Source organism: Neomonachus schauinslandi, chromosome 2 (genome assembly GCF_002201575.2).
Source record: "Neomonachus schauinslandi chromosome 2, ASM220157v2, whole genome shotgun sequence".
NCBI classification, from domain to species: Eukaryota; Metazoa; Chordata; class Mammalia; order Carnivora; family Phocidae; genus Neomonachus; species Neomonachus schauinslandi.
In genome coordinates, this window is record NC_058404.1 from 70,481,378 (window position 1) to 70,500,995 (window position 19,618).

General features: G+C 37.7%; 1 protein-coding gene across 1 annotated transcript in view; it reads right to left on the reverse strand.

The window, feature by feature from the left end:
• Positions 1-72, reverse strand: part of GLRB (glycine receptor beta) — an 88,331-nt gene extending 88,259 nt beyond the window's left edge. The window contains exon 1 of the mRNA XM_021698830.1: positions 47-72. The gene's annotated coding sequence lies outside the window, so the exon portion shown is untranslated. The remainder of the gene's footprint in view (positions 1-46) is intronic.
• Between the last annotated feature and the right edge of the window lie 19,546 nt (positions 73-19,618).

The following is a 19,618-nucleotide window of genomic DNA, read 5'->3' on the forward strand; positions in this document are numbered from 1 at the left end:
CGCCTGCCCTCCACCCCCACCCCAGCCAAGAGCCCCCGACACTTACCCGAGGCGCCCCCGCCCGCAGCCGCCAGGCGAGGACGCGGCGGCTCGGGGCCCAGACGGCGGTGGCTTCTGGGGGTGCGGCGGGCGCAGAGCGGGGGCAGCTGTGTCCCCGCCGCCCGCGCCACCGCCGAGCTCGGCTGACGCGCCTGCTCGGGCCGCGGAGCCTGCGCCGTGGCGCGCTGCCGCCCGGGCGTCCGCAGCCGCGCTCGGGGCCCCTGCGGGACCGCGGGCCGCGCTGCCGGGAGCCGGGGACGGCGGGCTGGCGGGACAGCGGGCTGGCGCGCCGGCGGGCGGGGGAAGGGAAAAGGTGTTCCGACCGAGCGTGGAAGGACGTCACAGCACCTTCCCCTCCGGGCACTGGAGGGGTTTCTGTGAAATGTAGTCCCCCTGCAGGGGCCTAGAAATGACTGGCGCGAGGAAAGGGGGATAAGGACAGTTTTGGTACAAAAGGAAAAAAAATACCTTTCAAGGAGCTGGAATTCGTTTAGGGTCAACTTTTGATTACTAGTAACAAAAACGGGAGAACAACAGATGACCTTCTTGGACCAGGGGACAACACACAGTTTCTATAATTTCATCATCAGACTCCTGATACCTAAATCTCTGAGTCTTACCAACAATTTCTAAAAGCCTGACCTTTCTAAGTAAGCTTAAATTGGTCAAAATCACTGAAAACATATAATCCTGCAGGTAATGCTATTCTAACATTTGTTACATAATTTACTTGTGTCCAAAACTTGACCGTTTCAAAACCCTGGCCCTGCATTATCTCCTTTGGCCCTCACAACGTTCATTCCTAGGCAAGTTCTATGTCATCATTCCTGTTTCGCGGATGAAGAAAGTGAAGCTCAAATATTTCAAGGGATTTATTTAGTGTTACATACCTTGAGTGGAATTTACCAGAGACTCAGGCTGATGTTTACACTTTTGAGTCAGATATGACCTTGGCCTTCTGGTAGTCAAGTGTTAGTTGTGGTTTTCTAGGAAAAAGCCTTTCATTTGACAATGCACCTTTGGGTGACAAACTTTTCCCATTATCTCTTGACGGTATAGCTAATTGACTTTTTTTTTTTTTTTTAATTAAGAAAGCATTGTCTCAGGGGCACTTGGGTGGCTCAGTTAACTGTGGTACTCTTGATTTTGGCTCAGGTCATGATCTCATGGTGGTGGGGTGGAGTCCTGTGTTGGGCTTCAGTCTCAGCAGAGAGTCTGCTTGAGATTCTCTCTCCTCCCCCTCCCCCTCTGCTACTCTCCCTCTGCCCTTCACCCCACTTCTGTGGGCACTCTCTCTCTGTCTCTCTCTCTAATAAATAAATCGTAAAAAAGAAAAAAAAAAAGAAAGCATTGTCTCAGGTGAGCACCACTTAGCATTGTATATTTGGACCTACCTCAACCCATATCTATGACAGGAAGGGAATATTTCCTATATATAACCATGTTCTATAAGCTTCACAAGATGTTCTGCTACCTAAGGTTAGCATTTGATCATTATTTTATTTATTTATTTTTAAAGATTTTATTTATTTATTTATTTGAGAAAAAGAATGAGATAGAGAGAGAGCATGAGAGGGGGGGAGGGTCAGAGGGAGAAGCAGACTCCCTACTGAGCAGGGAGCCTGATGCAGGACTCGATCCCAGGACTCCAGGATCATAACCTGAGCTGAAGGCAGTCGCTTAACCAACTGAGCCACCCAGGCGCCTGATCATTATTTTATTTAAAGAGCTATCTTATTTGGAGCCTCCAAATTTATTCCCTTTTTATTTTTTCTTTATGTGGATCATGCTGATTTGTTAACATTAGTCCAAATTGTAAGTCATAATGAGATTTTTCATCATAACTTCAGTCCAAATGCTATTATAACCACCATAGATTTTTAAGAAAAGCATGTCCAGCTGTTTTATTTTTCCCAATTTGATTGAGATACAATTGACATACAATATTGTATAAGTTTCAGGTGTACAACATAATGATTTGATATATGTATATATTCCAAAATGATTATTACTACATCCATCACCACACATAGTTCACAAAATTTTTTCCTTGTGACAAGAACTTTTAAGATCTACTCTCTTAGCAACTTTCAGATATACAATATAGTATGTTAACTATAGACATCATGTTGTGCTTTACATCCCCAGAACTTACTTATCTTATAACTGGCAGTTTGTACCCTTTGACCACCTTTACCCAGTTCTTTCACCATGTCCAGCTATTTTATTTATTTTTTTATTAATTTATTTTAAGTAGGCTCCACACCCAAAGTAGGGCTTGAACTCACAACCCTGAGATCAAAAGTCACAAGCTCTACCCACTGAGCTAACCAGGCACCCCCATGTCCAGCTACTTAAGATGTGTTTTTCCCCCAATTCATCATCTTTAAAAATTACTCAAAAATAGATAATGAGACTATAAATATAAAGGGAAGATTCAACAGAGAATAATTAAATAATGTGTCAATTATTCAGCATCTCTTTAAGTACTATTCACAATTTCAGAAGAGCGCAAAATTTGTATTAGGAAATTTCAATGAGCAGCCAATTTTAACGTATTGGAATAATGAAAACAATATTTGATAGCCCAAGGTCACTTCCACGTGTTTTCAAACAACATATCATCCTTAAAATGTTCTCCAATCTTCTAATTATTTTTAAACTAACTTTTAAACAATAGCCACTTTTATTGATTAATTGCAAGAAATGTCATTGAATTATACTTTAAAAACTTCAAGATATCTTTGCAAGTTATTTTCATACCTGTATTTTTTATGAGAAATCAAAGGCCTCAAAAGAGAAATTAACTCATCTAGGATAATAGAGTTGGAAGGTGAGGAGATGGGGTTGTTCCATCTTTAATGTCCTGTAGAACATCAAGACTCTGATTCTGGTTGCATATAGGTGAGTTAAAGCAGCTTAGTTTTTAGACATAGACATGGCTTATACAGAATTCTGACTACAGACTAAGAAATTGAAGTCAAAGAGGCTGTTCTAGTATAGATTCAGGCTCTTACTTCCAAGTCCAGGTTAGACCTAAATATGAACTAACATGAGAAACATTTTTCACTTAATTTTTTTTGTTCAACATAATGACAATAGCAATAATTATCATTATTGATTGAGGTGTACTATTTTCCAGATATACACAAAGCATGTTAAATTCATTATCTCCTCAACAACTTTATGGGGTCAGTACTATTCTTATTACAATTTATAGATGAAGATTCAGAGTTATCATATAGCTCTTATAAATTCTGCTAATAACTTTGCTAATAAATGATTGATAGAACTAGACACTTAAGTATGTCTGATTCTGGTAACTGGGCCCTTAAAATATTTGCATGTGTGTGTGACTGCAAATTATATATTTAATCTTAATTTTAAAAAAAAAGGGGGAGCCTGGGTGGCTCAGTTGGTTAAGCGACTACCTTCGGCTCAGGTCATGATCCTGGAGTCCTGGGATCGAGTCCCGCATGGGGCTCCCTGCTCAGCGGGGAGTCTGCTTCTCCCTTTGACCCTCCCCCCTCTCATGCCCTCTCTCTCTATCTCATTCTCTCTCTCAAATAAATAAATAAAATCTTAAAAAAATTATATATCCAATCATGACACCTAGAATAACATTCATATGCAACCAAAACACCACATTAATTGTAATGTAATTTTGAGAAGATAAAATAAGAAATATGAGTAAGATCTTCCTGTTTATGAATTTGAGCATTGTACCGTTTCAGCTAATTGAGGAACAGTTCTGAACAATTAAAAGTCCATTGTACCACCTATCAATGCATCATCAGCCCTTACTCCCATGGAGAGGAACAATCTGCGATTGTATGTGCAGGGACTTAAAATAGATCAAGGTTTTAATGTTTTGTCAGAGTATTCACTGCATTAATGCCTACATGATATGATATAGTTTTTAGATAAATCAGATATATGTCCCAGGTCCTTAGCAAAAAAAAAGAGAGAGAAAAAAATTACTGACCTCTATGAAAATAACATGATACTGTCACTATACTTCAAAAATGTGCCTTAGGAAAAAACAAATAAACATATAATTTAATGTCATCAAGGCTAGTCCAATATCTGTTATATCAAAATTATTGATTTTAGCCAAAGCTCTTTGCATCCAGATAGATATTACAAAGCAACTGTCATCCAAAGATCTGTTTCTGCCCCTTATTTATTCTCTTATAGTTAGCATGTGATAGGTTGGCTCATTCAGGACTACTCAAATTCAAACCTTCCTCCGGAGGAATAATAACAATTACTGCGGCGGAAGCAGATGACTAGTAACAGACCCACAGATCTTCTAATCAGATGGAATCTCTTTCAAAAATATTTGCAATTTTTGGGGGCGCCTGGGTGGCTCAGTTGGTCCTGGGATCAAGCCCCGCATCAGGCTCCCTGCTCAGCTGGGAGTCTGCTTCTCCCTCTGATCCTCCCCACTCTCATGCTTTCTCTCTCTCAAATAAATAAATAAAATCTTAAAAAAAAAATTTGCAGTTTTTACCAAGTCTGAGCCAAGTTAGAGTTCACTCTTTTGACAAGCTATGAATCTGCCCATCAGCATTGCTGCAGATCCAAGAGCTCATGCTTTCCTCCAGCAGCCAGGAATTCTAGTCTTACATGTCTGTGACAACATGCCCTCTTCTTCAGTATCCAAAGCAAATATGTCATATCAGCTTAAAAAGCAATCCAAAAATCAGTTTTTTAGAAACTTGTAAACAATGGCAGGGTTGACTTTTTGTTATTGTCTTTTTTTTTTTAAGACCTAGGTAAACAATTAACATTGGAGAAGTACTATGTATGATCAGTATTAAAAATTTATTCCTTGGGGCACCTGGGTGGCTCAGTCAGTTAAGCATCTGCCTTCGGCTCAGGTCATGATCTCAGGATCCTGGGATCGAGCTCCGCATCGGGCTCCCTGCTCAGCAGAGAGCCTGCTTCTCCTTCTCCCTCTGCTGCTCCCCCTGCTTGTGCTCTCTCTCTGTGTGTCAAATTAGTAAATAAAACCTTTAAAAATAAAAAATAAAAAAATAAAAATTTATTCCTCTAGGTTTTCTAATGTCAAGCTAGAGCCACTGCAAGTTCCAAGCATGCAAATCATGGATTCTAAATCTATGCCTTTGTGGCAAATGTTTCATATTTACCACACCAGTAACCCCCATTTTAATTTATGTATACGGTATAAGAGATGATGAATAAGAACCAACATTCTATTTTAGCAGGTATTTTTTTTTTAAGAATAAGCAAGTAAATGGGCAATGGTCCTACAAATATTAAAGGTAATTATATAAAGAAAACCATTGTATTTATCAAATTATTATGGTTTATTTTTTTTTAAAGATTTTATTTATTTATTTGAGAGAGAGAGTGAGAGAGAGAAAGAGCACAAGACGGGGGAGCGGGAGAGGGAGAAGCAGACCCCCGCCGAGCAGGGAGCCCGACGCGGGACTCCAGGATCATGACCTGAGCCGAAAGCAGTCGCCCAACCGACTGAGCCACCCAGGTGCCCAAATTATTATGGTTTAAAGTAAGACTTTAAAATCAGGCTCACCAAGGAAATTAAGCTCATGTCATCATTCACTACTTAAGCTTGCGGTGGATTGTAAAGTTTTTATCTCTCTAACCTAATTTTTAAAACTTACATTATCAATAGAACTTATATATAGTACAGGTGCAGGAGAACATTTGTTCTAGGTCAACAGCGTCAGCAGAAGGGGTGGGGGTCACCGATAAAGACCCAGTTCTGAGGCTGTCTTGGTTGGGAAAGAGAAGCCAAGAGAAAAGTCGATAAAGCATTGGATTGGGTTAGGGAAAAGGGAATCAGAATACAATGTTTGAATAAAATCTCTCAGGTAGCATTTCGTAAAGTATGTCCTCTGCAACGGTAGCCCTCAGTATGCTTCATGAGAAAAGAGAAATAGTCGGGAACCTGGGTGGCTCAGTCGTTAAGCGACTGCCTTCGGCTCAGGTCATGATCCTGGAGTCCCGGGATGGAGTCCCGCGTTGGGCTCCCTGATCAGCAGGGAGTCTGCTTCTCCCTCTGACCCTCTGCCCTCTCATGTGCTCTCTCTCTCTCTCATTCTCTCTCTCAAATAAATAAATAAAATCTTAAGAAAAAAAAATACAAATAGTCAATGACTAAACAAATTTGGAAATTTCTGTCTAGTGTATGTACTCAGATTTATAAGGTCTTTTAACATATTCAGTGTTTTGCTATGTCATAAAGAAACATTTTAATGTTATTTAACCCAATATCTCTTCAACATGTTTGTCCAGGGTTTTGTTTTGTTTTTTCTTTTTTTATGCCACAAACAAAATTTCTATAGACCTAGGGTTCCAAGAAATAGTATTCAGAAAAGGTTGCTCTGTAAAAAATAAAAACAAACAATACAAAACAAACAGTATAAGAATAAGCTCCTGGTAGATTAGAGGGATGTTGAAAACAATGGTGTTTGTGTTTATGTAAGAATAGAAGAGTAGCTACAATAAGAGACTAGTGCCACAGTGCCTATCTAAAAGGATCTTAGAGTAATCATGGCATAAGGTGAAGGACTAGATGAAATGAAGTCCATGAAAGTAAGCAGAAATGGTCAAATCTTGTAGATATTCTGGAGAGGCAATAGACAACTCTTAATTCAGAAATTTTATACAATAGTTTATACAAATAGTTCTAGAAAGTATAAAGCATGGTAACTTTCCTTAATGGGCTATCTTTCTGTGGGAGGCATAACAAACAATAGATTTGAAAAACTTACAAGCAACATGAGAGAGTTCAACATCTAGCATTAAATCTTGAGGGTACTAATAGTAAATGAAGTGGATAATCAACAAGAATTAGCAAAAAAAAGCTTCAGTCAGGTGTTAGGTCTTGTGCCTAAAATAATTTGCCAAGGGCAAGAATAGATGGCAGCTTTGCTAGCAAAGAGAAGAATGAGAACTTGTTAACAGATAGAAGGGAAGAAAAATTCCACAATGATTCCAAGACTCAAGCCTTAGAAAAAGAAAATTAAGAGTTTTCACTAAAAATGACCAAGAAGGGATGTTGGTCCACAGGGGCCACACCGATGAAAATCATGTCCATCTATCCATCCTAAAATGAGTCAAACACAAAACTATCCCCTCTTTTAAATGTACCACTCCCCGATAGTGTAACATTAGAGTATTATCATTACAAAAAAAAAACTCATGTGCGAGACATTCATGGCCTCCTGAGAGTGAGTTATTAACTGGCTCAAGGCTATGGGGGAAGAATTGCCATTTCTCAACAAAATGATGCCTGAGTTGGGTTTTATAAAATCAACATGCCAGATTGACCAAAGGGAAAAGTAATTCCTAACAAGTAGAAAAACATGTGTGAGACATAGATGTAGATTACATGATATATCCATATTTCTGTAGTTTTGTTTTCCTGGAATATAAAGAGTTAACGATATGAGGAAAAGAGAAAGGGACAGAAAACAAAGTTGAAGAAATTGGGATGGGCCTGATTACAGAGGGCCAAATATACAATGATGTTCATTTCCTAGGCTGTAATATAGCAGCAAAATGTCTTGTTCTTACATTTATTTTTTTATTTTTATTTTTTTATTATTTAAATTCAATTAGCCGACTGTAGTACATTAGTTTCAGATGTAGTGTTCAATAATTTATCAGTTGCATGTAACACCCAGTGCTCATCATATCACGTGCCCTCCTTAATTAGCAGCAAAGTGTCTTAAGAAAAGGAAATTACAGGATCAGATTTGTTTTGTAGAATGATTACTTGAACAGCCATCCGGAGATGGTGATAGGTGACAAAAAAAGGAACAAGAAGAGCACTGAGGAAGTTGTAAAAGTACACAAGATAATATGGGCCCAAACATAAGCAGAGTCTTGGAAAATAAAAGAAGCCAGAGATTATAAGAGAAATCTATGAAGCAAAATTCCCAGGATTGGTGATGATTAGATGTTGAGGAATGCATAATGGAACATGATAGGTTAAAGATGGAGGAGCCAAGCATGTGAATGACCAAAAACATAGGAACAATGGTGTAGTTATTTTGTGTATTTTATTTGTTCTATTTCAGTTCAGTGGCCAAAACAGGAATATAAATTATGGTTAGGCAGTTTCAAGGAATAACTTTTTAGTTAATATCCTGAACTACACTGCTTCATTGTTCTGCTGTATTCCTTTGATAAAATTCCAATTCCGGGTGAAGCCAACTACCTGCTTTCTCCAAAACTGAGTGAACAGATTAATTACTTAACAATAGCTTAAATGACATTTATACTAGATTGGCCCTTTGAAAGCACAATAATATTATTATGTTTGCTCTTGTTTTCCATGGTTATTTCATACATTCTCCATTCTCCTCAAACCTTCAAGCATCTCACTTCCTACTCACTCTCAACCGATGAGAAATTGGAAGCCATTAGAATGGATATTCCTCAAGGTTTATTCAACAAACCTACTCAGGATAAGAATTTTTCTTTTCTCCTTCCATTCAGTTAAATAAAACATTTCTTCTTCTATGCTTCTTGTCCTCTCCAAGATCAATTCCCTCACCTGTTCTTTGAATTTTATCACCTGTGTGAGATGCAGGAACTACAGCACATCGATTCTCCTCTCTCTTTCCTTTACTTTCATCTTCACCTTCTCTACTAACTCTGTCGTTAAACATACCAAGACCTTTCAACATTTAAAAACAGAAACCTTCTTCAGAAAGGCTAAGCAATCTACAATAAACTTCGATATTAAATAAAAATAAAGCAGTAGGTAAAAAGCATTCTGACTCTGAAGCTCTACTTCTACAATTTTGCTTTTTCCTTTGGCTAGAACTTTCTTTCTCTCCCTTTCCATGATCAACTTTACTATATAAAGGAAGAACATTGGGATCCCTATTGATTGGAAAGTATTAAGCCCAAGTTCAAAATCATATTAGTTTGCTAGGGCCACCATAACAAAATAACATGGACTGGGGCTTAAACAACAGAAATTAATTTTCTCACAGTTCTGGAGGCTGGAAGTCCAAGATCAAGGTGCCAGCAGAGTTGGTTTCCTTTAAGGTCTCTCTTTTTGGCTCACTTGGCTCATTTGCTGCCTCTTCATTTGATCATCCCAGTGTGTGCACACATGTCCCTGGTGTCCCTTCCTCTTCTTCTTCTTCTTCTGTTTTTTTTTTTAGATTTTACTTTTAAGGAGTCTCTATACCCAATGTGGGGCTCAAACTCACAACCCGAGATCAAGAGTCACATGCTCTACCAACTGAGTCTGCCAGGCAATCCCCCTACTCCCGCCTTTTTTTCCCCTTCCTCTTCTTATAAGAACACTAGTCTTACTGGATTAGGGTGCCTTCCTAAAAAAAATCGCCTTTTAATTTAATCACATCTTTAAAGATCTTATCTCCAAATTGGTTACATTCTAAAGTACCAGGGGTTGGGACTTCATTGTAGACACTTGCGGGGGGAGGGGGGGCATAATTTAGCCCATGACAAGCACTATAAACAGATAGAAAAGAGGAGCACAGTGAAGACTCTCACAACTTTATTGACTACTTAGATATTAGTTTATTAATGTATTTTCTTATTCTGAAGGTAGAGGGAAAAGTTTCAGACCTACTATTTTGGATTTTGGACATAGCACCTAGAATGGATAGCAGAGCTAGATGTGTGATAGGACTTTGAAAAAGGAGCTGAAATAGAGAAGAGAATATATGTGAGAGAGATTTCAAAAGAAGGATCCATGCTTCTTATAATGCAATTCAATGTGGAGGGTAGTAAAAAACATTCAAGTACAGCTCATGGTTTTTGAACTTGGACAAGTAGGTGGTTGGTGGGATATTTATAGAAGTATGGAACCGAAGAAAAAATACAACTATGGGAAGAAAGATGAAATGTTCTATTTCAGATGCATTGAGATTGAAGCACGAAATAGTGATGTCCAGTAGCCTGTAAGAAATGAAAAACCTATGCTTAGGAGAAAGTCAAGGATAACAATATAATATAAAGCACAGTACCAACTGATACACTGAGGGAAAATACAGAGGAAGGAGTCCAGGTATATCTTTAGAGATGCTTCCACTTGGAGGAAAGATGGAAGAATTGTTAAAATGGATAAGGAAATAAAATTCATGAAGGTAAAGGGAGGAGATATTTTGAAAAAGGAAAGGATAATTAATGTAGTGAAAAGCTGCAATCTGTCATCTTGAGTAACTGAAATGGGGTCCATAAGAAAAAGAGGTAAGAATGAGATAAAGGACCCAAAACAGTCATAAATCATTTACCTTATACAAGAAGCTTTATGTACAGTATTTCTAACTCTGGAGGTAGATATCTTTTCTTATTTTTTTCTATGTTTTAGAGGTAGAATTGAAATCTAGGTCTTTTCACTTTCATATTCCACTTTGTGTAAATGAATTATAGTAAATTATCTACATAGAACTTTAAAGACAATATATGGAAAGCCCAAACACAGTACTGAAGGGAAAATAGAATTGGTAAAATAGATAAGTGGATAGATAGATGACAGATAGATAGATAGATATAGATAGATAGTCTCCAAAAATATTAACAGAGAGCAAAGTCTGACATTTTTCAATATCATATGTATGTCATTAAGTGTCAATCGGAAGAGAATTCCATAAGCATTTATGGACTTAGTCATTAGTCAAAATTGATACTTCACAGTAAAATTTTTTATTCCAAGACAAAATAGTTAATGCACTTTTGAGTTTTATTTCTTCTTATTGTGTTCAATTTCTTTTAATTATTAATTCCATTTAATTCAATTCAGTTTCCTATACTTTCTTTGTAAATTAATCAAACCTAGGAGTGACCTGATTATTAAAAGTTTATAAAGATAGAAATGATAGAGGGCTACAACAACAACATTAGACAGTATTTTTTTAAGATTTTTATTTGAGAGGGAGAGAGCATGAGAGAGAGAGAAACCATGAGCAGGGGGGAGGGGTAGAGGGAGAGGGAGAAGCATACTCCCCACTGATCAGGGAGCTTGACTCAGGCTCAGTCCAGGCCCTGAGATCATGACCTGAGCTAAGGCAGACGCTTAACTGACTGAGCCACCCAGGTGCCCTAGACAATACTTTTTTAAGTAAGAAAATTACTCATTATGACTGAAGGAATACTATATAGCTCATTTTTATTCTATTTTTATTTGAATAAAAACATGTTTTGGATATTTACTGTGGGCCAAGCATCATATAGGCAACTGAAATATAAAAACTAGTAAGCAATGATACCTACCTGAAAGTGATCCAAAGTACGGAAACAGACATTTGTAAAACAGTGTGGTTAAGACTTGTCACATGGGTAAGTACAAAGCACTCTGAGAGCACATAGCTCAGACTGGAGGAATCATGAAGGTTTCTCAAAAAGAGATGATTAGAATGAACCTTATAAAAAGAAGTTTGCTGGATGAAAGTCCTTCTGGTACAGAGATTTTTTTTTCTAAACATATAGACCAGGATGCATGTGGACATCTGAACTGAGTGTAAGCCCAACAGGTATTCAGAGCTACAGTATGGCTTGAACATGGTAGGAGAGTGGAAGAAGATAAAACCAGAGAGGTAAGTCAGATCAGGTAAAGAAGAACATTGAACACCATGCTAAAGAGTTAAAATCTTGAATAGGAGATAATACATAAGCAGATTTACATTGAAGAAGTATGATTCACAAAAGAATATGTTGATTTTGAATTGTTTCCAAATATTAAAGAATTTCATTAAAATAGTTTAAGTAAACAATGTAGTGAATTTGCATTGAGAGTAAACCTCTTTCAGTGTAACATATTGTGATTCCAAAATAGCCCATCATTGTTGTTTCAATTTTGTGGCATATTAATTCCTTTTTGGAATTTTTATTAAATAGCTATAAAACTGATGTAAAGGGTTATTTATGGAATTTTTTAAGAATTTAAATGTCTCAGGGCGCCTGGGTGGCTCAGTGGGTTAAGCTGCTGCCTTCAGCCCAGGTCATGATCCCAGGGTCCTGGGATCAAGCCCTGCATCGGGCTCCTTGCTCAGCAGGGAGCTTGCTTCTCCGTCTCCTCCCCACTCATGCTCTCTCTCGCTATCTCTGTCTCTCACTATCTCTCTCAAATAAATAAATAAAATCTTAAAAAAAAAAAAGAATTTAAATGTCTCCACTAGTGAATTGTGTACAAAGCTTCAGTGTCAATCAATCAACCTGTATCCTTCGTTGATAACTGGCTCTATCCCAATGGTATTTGCAAAATAATTTTGTACCTAAAAATTAAAAACGGAAATTTTATTGGCAAGAATGGCTGTTCTAACGCAAATAAGTGTTATTCAAGGAACTTCCACTTTAACTGCTACGCCAGTAACCTGGGATCTCTGAGCCACTAAAAGCTTAAAGCCAGAACAGAAGGCAGGTGTACAAAAGGAAGTTTACATATTTGCATGGAAGAGACAGGCTTGTATTGGGAATATGTGAAGAAGAGGAAGAGAGTCATTCATTCTGAGGCTTGGGATTTGAAGCATCCCTAGGAAATCTTTTCCATTAGATTTGAGGTCAAGATTTTATCTGCCTAATTTTTGAAGAAATTTATAACAAAATAAGGTCAGAATTCTTAGTTATTTAACATAAATCTCTGTCCATGGGTTATGGAAAATTCCCAGATGAATCACATAATTGACTTTCCTAAGGATAAAATATCAACTTTTCTCTAATATAGAATAAAATGAGATATCTTTAAGAAAACAAACATAAAAGAGGTAAACATGGTCTTTGAGACCTGTGTTTATGTCTCTTAGAAAATTATGGGGATTTTGTTGTTGTTCTTGTTTGTGTTTTAGGGTGTTGTCAGAAGAAATATAGGAATATCTGGAAATAAATTTTCATCTATTGTCATTCTATTTTAGTTAGTCTAATTCCTAGGGAAACTATGTACAATTGACTGAGTTAATTGCTTCCATTGAAAAACCAAGACAGACGTTGTCTCAACCAGATGCCAAATCAGGTTCAGTGTTACTGATGGAATAGCTAAAAACAATAGAGATTTTATTAGGTTAGTTAAAGAATATATTTTTAAATTTACAATAGATGGCATTTAGTGCAGTTTCACTGATTTCATTATGAACACTTAAATGTTGCTTTTAACAAATTTGTAGCTCCAAATGGAATTGATCTGGAAGAAGATGAGAAAAGCAGAGAAGGAGGAAGTATGCCAAAATTTAAGAAGGTCAAAAGAAACTGGAATGTTAACATGTGAATAAAGCTTAGTAAATTTAATATTATTTCCATTGTTTTTGAAGTAGGGCATTACTGATGTGAGGGCTTTAGCTTGGCTAGATACAAATAATAATTGAGGCGTTTTTTTAATTACGTAGATACAGATATATTTCTTCACTTCAGCTAATTCAAATGTAAGGCTCTCTTTTCCTTACAAAGAACAAAATATAAAAATTCTTCAGTCTTCTTCAGGCATACATTGCTGTATTTAAACAGACTCCAATATGAAATTTACTTTACCTAATATTGTTATTCAAGAAGAATGGAAAGAGTTAATAATAACTGAGAGTCTATAAATATGGATTCTTATGTTACTAATAAATTATTTCTTTTAAAAATTACCTCTTTGGTAATTAGTGTGTGTGTGTGTGTGTGTGTGTGTGTGTGTGTGTGTGTGTTGAGAAATTGTGTTGGGGATTAGGCCAAGGGATACAGCTTAGGGAGAAGCATGGGGATCACTTTTTTTTTTAATTTAAATTCAGTTTAGTTAACATATAGTGTTTTATTAGTTTCAGGAGTAGAATTTAGTGATTCATCAGTTGCATACAACACCCAGTGCTCATTACATCAAGTGCCCTCCTTGATGCCCATCATCCAGTTACACCCTCCTCCCATCCACCTCGCATGGAGATCAATCTTTTTCTTTTTTTAAGACTTCGTTTATTTGAGAGAGAGAGAGAGCACAAGTGGCAGGGGGAGGGCAGAGGGAGAAGCAGGCTCCCCACTGAGCAGGGAGCGAGGGCAAGGCTCTATCCTAGGACCCCCCGGATCACGACGTGAACCAAAGGCAGCTACTTAACCGACCGAGACACCCAGGTGCCCCAACATGGAAATCAAACTTAAAAGGGTTTTCTTTTACAAGGAGACTCTGCAAGGAGCACTTTCTATCATGAAAGACCATGCAGTCTGAAAGGAGAACCCGCATAAGGAAATTGGAGGGATGCTATCTATCCCATGCCTTGGCTTTCACAGAGGAACTGTTCTTATCTGCATTGTGATCATAGCACAGGGAAAAGCATAGTGCACTTACTTATTGTGTCCCACTAAGGAAAGGACTGTGCCAGGGAAATGGGAAGCGAGGAGAAAAATGCATTGTAGTGTTCACTCCATAAGAGCTTAGTAACCTAGAGGCTTCCAAACAGAGCTCTCAGCCTGGGTATCAGAGCTTGCCAGGCCACTGGCTCCCAGCCAACTGGTGACCGAATTCATTTTTAAATTCTTTGCACCTGGGTAAGACATTCCCCAGATAGGAGTAAGGAAATAAAAATGAATACTTAAGATAAAATAAGAAAACATTTCAAAGAAAGTAGAAGAGAATAAAAAAAAGAGATGGTTTTTTTTGGGGGGGGGGTTATTATGTTATGTTAATCACCATACATTACATCATTAGTTTTTGATGTAGTGTTCCATGAGTCATTGTTTGAGTATAACACCCAGTGCTCCATGCAGTACGTGCCCTCTTTAATACCCATCACCGGGCTAACCCATCCCCCACCTCCCTCCCCTCTAGAACCCTCAGTTTGTTTCTCAGAGTCCATAGTCTCTCATGGTTCGTCTCCCCCTCCGATTCCCCCCCTTCATTTTTCCCTTCCTACTATCTTCTTCTTTTTTTAACATACAATGTATTATTTGTTAAAAACAATAACATGATTTTTTATATAAAAACACTAATAAAGGAAATTTAAAAATAGACTGCTAAAAACAAATCATCAATTTGGAAAATCAAATGTCAGCAATGACAGTATGAAAGTAATGGGTTGAATTACCCTATTAAAGGATAAATGGCAGGTTAGATTAAAAAACAAATCCAGCTATGTGCTTTTTATGAGGCACAAAACAAAATAAAATTACACAGAAAAGCTAACAATAATGACATGACTAAGAATGTCTTAAACAAATGATAATTTTAAAAATCAGATAAAGTAAGATATAACCCCAAAAGCATTAAATGAGGCCCCAAACAAGTATATTTATAATGATAAAGATTAGATTAGGGACTTCCAAATTCAGATGTAGAGAGCTTGGAAGTTGCCACTCCTATTCTTACAGCAGGACACACTGGAAATCGATGATTTTTCTTGGGCTTTTCAGAGAACCAAGTTTGTAGGGCTAACCTCCACCGTGAAGTTTGGAGAGATAGGAAAATCCAGAGTATCACAGCTGAAATCTGCTCACATGGAGCAGAAAAGCCTTTGGAGCCATGCACTGGTAGAAAGCCTTCACGGCAATTTTGAGAAATTACTGGAGGCTGAGTGTGGACTAGCAGGAGAGTGAGATACTCCTGGGGGCTGACATACCTAGAGGGCTCCACATTTCATGGACTTTACCTTGAGGAACCCCCACAGATTGTCACAGTGAAGACCGGAGAGAGAGGGGAAGGAAGAATAACCCCAGTGATGTACTCCCAGAGCCTTCTCTGTAACAAAGACCTACTCTGCAGGGGCAAAGACTTTATGAGGACCTTATCCTAGAGCAGTGGGGGAAACTGTTCTGCTCCCTCCAGCCTTCCTGCCCACCTATGGGGGAAGCTATACAGGAGTAAACACTTGTGAAGGTCACAGGCCAGATACACAGGCCCCAGTGAAAGACTGAGATTTAATCGGAAGATTATAGAATGCCCTCCCTCATCCATATCTAACTGTCACACCCAAAGGCCTCCTGGATAATAATGGTGTGTTAAAGCCTAGAGAAACAGACTCTCCCTGAAAGGTACCTTTTTAAAAGCCAGGGTCAAGAAAAGAGACAACAATAAGAACACAGGAAGAATTTTGGAATTTTTTGGCATCTATAACTAAGCCAACAGTGAGTAAAGCCCAACTGTTAACCAGATTAACATAAAACTTCACACTAAAGGCCATTTACCTCAGTTCCTATTACCCAATAAAACATGTACAGTCTTCAGGGCGCCTGGGTGGCTCAGTTGGTTAAGCAACTGCCTTCAGCTCAGGTCATGATCCTGGAGTCACAGGATCGAGTCCTACATCGGGCTCCCTGCTCAGCGGGGAGTCTGCTTCTCCCTCTGACTCTCTCCCCTCTCATGCTCTCTCTCACTCTCTATCTCTCAAATAAATAAATAAAAAATCTTAAAAAAAAAATTAAAAAAAAAAACATGTACAGCCTTCATGAAAAAAACCACAAAGCACGATAAGAAGCAAGAACAAAACAATCAAAAGAGACAAGGTAAGCATCAGAAACCAGACTCAGATAGGATACAAGTGTTGGAATTATCGAACAGGGAATTTAAAATAGCCATGATGAATATGGTAAAGGCTCTAATGGGAAAAGCAGCAACCTGCAAGAATAGATGAGTAATGTAGGTAGACAGATGAAAATTCTCTCTGCGGGGATGGGCAAAACGGGTGAAGGAGAGTGGGAGGTGCAGCCTTCGAGCTAGGGAATAAGTCACAGGGATGAAAGGTACAATACAGGGAATATAGTCAGTGGTATTGCAATGGTGTTGTATGGTGACAGATGGTAGCCACACTTGGGGTGAGCATAGCGTAACATGCAGACTTCTCAAATTATTATGTTGTACACCGAAAACTAACGTAACATTGTGCGTCAACTACACTTCAATAAAAAAGAAAAAAAATTGAAACAAAGAAAAAAAAAGATAAGAATATCAGAAATGAGAAACACCTTCGATGACCCCATTAGAAGGCTGGACACAACCTACCTCAAGAATTTAGAACAATCAGAAACTTTCTTTCCTTCATCACATTCTATAGCTAAGACATTTATAACAAAAATTTCTGCTAATAAAAGAAAAAAGAGAGAGGACTAATTGACCATATAATTGTGGGTTTATTTCTCTGGTTCCTGTTCTGTTCCATTGACCTCTGTGTCTATTTCTGTGCCAGTATCATACGGGTTTGATCACTTAAGCTTTGTTTTTTTCGGGGTTTTTTTGTTTTTTTTTTAAGATTTTATTTATTTATTCATGAGAGACAGAGAGAGAGAGAGAGAGGCAGAGGGAGAAGCAGGCTCCCAAGGAGCAGGGAGCCCGATGCGGGACTCGATCCCAGGACGCTGGGATCATGACCTGAGCCGAAGGCAGACGCTTAACCATCTGAGCCACCCAGGCACCCTGATCACTACAGCTTTGTAATAGAGCTTGAAGCTGGAATTATGATATCTCCAGTTCTGTTTTTCTTTTTCAAGATTGCTTTGGCAATTTGAGGTCATTTGTGCTTCCATACAAATTTTAGGATTGTTTGTTCTAGTTCTGTGAAAAATACTGCTGGTATTTTAATAGAGATTGCATTAAATCTGCAGGTTGCTTTGGGTACTATAAACATTTCAACAATATTTGTTCTTCCAACCTATGAGCATGGAAATGTCTTTTTTCATTTCTTGGCGTCGTTTTGAATTTCTTTCCTCGGTATTTTATAGTTTTCAGAGTACAGGTCTTTCACCTCTTCGGTTAAGTTTATTACTAGGTATTTTATTATTTTTGATGCAACTGTAAATAGGACTGTTTTCCTTAATTTCTCTTTCTGCTGCTTCATTATCAGTGTATAGAAATGCAACGGATTTCGGTATGTTCATTTTGTGTCCTGCCACCTTACTGAATTCATTTATCAGTTCTAGTAGTTTTTTGGTGGAGTCTTAAAGGTGGACTATAAGCTTCTGGACAGGGCCAAACCACAAATATTCTGGGGGCTCTGTAGGAACACCTGCAGCTTGCTACAGAAATGGACTTTTCACTCAGTGATGGCCTTAGCAACTAATTCTGTTTAGCCGAGATTAGATTTCTGCCACCAACATCAATCACAATTATTTGTAAACAACATATAAGGCATTCCCTTTTGTCTTTAAAAACCCCTAACTTTTGTTCCCTACTAGGACACAATTTGGATTGTTTCCTGAATCTGTGATCTCAAATTGCAACTCTAAGGCCCCAAATAAATGCTTTGGTTTAAGAAAAAAATAATAATAATAATAAAATTTTAAATAAAAAGAGAAGTACACAATTCTACAATCATGATGGAAGATTTTTAACATACCTCTTTCAAAAATTGATCAGATGGACAAAAAAACCCCGAAAGGTATAGAATTTGTTTGTTCAGGTTTTTGCTTCTTCTGTGTCTTTTATTAGTAAGATACATGATCCTGTTTGCACCTGAATTGGTCTATGGTGACTGAAATATAGAGTAACTGAAACCACCCTCAATTTTGTCTTCCTGCTGTCAATTTTCACTTCCCTTCCGCTTTCCCATCTCTGTGTGGCTTGGGACAGACATGGTGTCTGTAGTTGGGACTACATGATGTTGAAGATAAAATTTGAACAGCACAATTAACATGACTGATCTAATACAGGGAGAATTGTATAACCAATAAAAGAAAAAAGTTACCAAAAATTTTTAATTTACATCTAATCTTATGCAAAACCCAAATTCTTTGCCCCTGCAATAGTAGATAATGACTATTTATAAGGCCGTAGTAAATAACTCAACTAATTTCAGGGGGGAAAAAAATCTATACAGCCTTCATTTTCAAGCTACAACGCAATAAACTAGAGATTAACTATAAATGACTAGAAATATACACACACATAAAGCCCTTCATTTCCAAAATTAAAAACACATTTCAAAATACAACTTGAGTAAAAGAGAAAATCAAAATTAAAAGTATAATCTTTCAAAATTAATAATGAATCTCTGCATTTCAGAAGTAATGGATATAGACCAAAGCAGTACCAAGGAGAAAATTTGTAAGTGTATTTATTAGAACACAAGAATACTTTAAATAAGTGAATTAGACATTCATTCCAAGAAGTTGCATAAAAAGGTTATTTCTTTTTAAATATAAAAGAAAACATAAAAACAAAAGCAAAAATTAATTAAATAACAAATTATACCAACTAAGTGAAATAACTTCGGGGGAAGTCTTATTTTGTCCCCAAACAAAAGATATTAGAAACATATTACAGGGGCGCCTGGGTGGCTCAGTTGGTTAAGCAACTGCCTTCGGCTCAGGTCATGATCCTGGAGTCCCGGGATCGAGTCCCGCATCGGGCTCCCTGCTCGGCAGGGAGCCTGCTTCTCCCTCTGACCCTCCCCCCTCTCATGTGCTCTCTCTCTCTCTCAAATAAATAAATAAAATCTTTAAAAAAAAAAAAAGAAACATATTACATATTATTAGTAATGAGAAAAGAGACAGAAGAGAAAAAAGATACAGGATAAAATTAGATGCCATAGATGGCATTCAAGGAGATATATAACCAAAATTGACTCAAGAAGACATAGAAAACACCAAAGACCTATACCCATAGAATATATTGAAAAGCATATTGGATTTTCCTTTGCAAGGGTTGACAAAC